This window comes from Plectropomus leopardus, chromosome 3 (genome assembly GCF_026936395.1).
Source record: "Plectropomus leopardus strain MGB_pleo_1.0 chromosome 3, ASM2693639v1, whole genome shotgun sequence".
NCBI lineage: Eukaryota > Metazoa > Chordata > Actinopteri > Perciformes > Serranidae > Plectropomus > Plectropomus leopardus.
This window is the reverse complement of record NC_142178.1, coordinates 22,030,724-22,032,230: the sequence shown is the minus strand read 5'-3', so window position 1 is coordinate 22,032,230 and position 1,507 is coordinate 22,030,724.

Sequence of the window (1,507 nt, the reverse complement as noted above, 5' to 3'; positions counted from 1 at the left end):
CATTGCATGTCAATTTTTGCTCACATGTACTATGTAATATGGAATTAGGTTTAACCATTAACCTGCCCATAAAATGACCTATATTAATAGAAATGATATTTATTAGCACTAACCCTGACAAGTCAGGTAAAGCAATATTTCAGAAGTTTTACCAGATGTACTGGTGCAGCAACAAGTCAGGGAAAAAAATACTTTGTAATATAAAGCTTCATACTATTATTAACGTGTTTAAATGCTCTGAGGAATAAAATACAACACATATTCTCTGCTGAGTCAATATTGTTTCCACATTTAGACTTAAAGCTCATGAACACAATAAAGTCCGAAGAATAACTTCCCAACTCAGGAAATGGGACCATCTTAGGAGCACATAATTGCAGCAAAATATTGTAATTTCCCAGCTGTTATAAGAATCACATGATATTGGTCATCGCAGTCTCCAGATTTTAACACAACACCTATGGGAGATTTTAGATCAATGTATTGGACCGCACTCTCAACCACCACCATTATATCGCTTGATAGCCAGGGAATATATTTTTAGAAGAATGATGTTCAGGAGGCTTGTGGTGGAGCAACACCTGACGAGGACAATTCACGGTGTCCTGTTTCCCTTTAATTTGTTACCTATCTGTATGCATATTACTATTTGTTCTTGTTGAGTGCACCTGCCATAATGTTCAGCACAGTGGAAAAGGCACATTTTAAGAGGCACTGTTGCTTTCAAAAAGTTTTATCAGGGAGGAAGTTCTTTATCTGTGTGTCCAGGTGATGGGAGAAAAAGAAGAAAGTGAAAATTAAGGAGGGGATGAGAGGCTGAAGCTTCCTCTGTCGTCGTAAAGATCACAGCTGAAGACCACGACTGCTACAACAGTGGCAATAACAGCAGCTCTGCAGTTCAACTCTTTCCAGAGCTGCATACTCACCTACAACACATAACTTAAAAAAAAACCAAGCAAAATAAAATGTGTTAATGCAGTATATTTTCCTTACATGTAGCAGATTCCTGCTTTCATACCTAATATTCTGATTATCTGGTCATCCTCCCTCTCGCTCCCCCTTTCACACTTAATATTGTCCTGTCAATAAAGGCAAAAAGCCAGAAAAAAATCATCTTTAAAAAAAAAACAACACAGCAACCTCCAGTGCAGAAAAATGAAGCCACTGTACTAAAGTACTAAAAAACCAAGTTCTACTGATGAGGCTCCACTTGACGCTGGCTCCAGAAGCAGGACAATCCCCAAAGACACTCATGTTAAAATCCCAAACTTTACGGCAGAAACAAACATGTTCAAGCCTGGTTCTAAAAACATGTTTGGTCTCTTTAGCCAATCAAACCTTTCATGACAACTGTATGGTGAATTAGTTTTTATATAACTCAGCTGTTTTCATTTTATTAAGGCTTAAAGTTAAAGGTTGGGCCCCTATGAGTGACAAGCTGTCTGTCGATAGTGTCCTCTGCTTCTCAGTTAGATCCACCCCTCACTCTTCCACAGCTCTGGCCTCG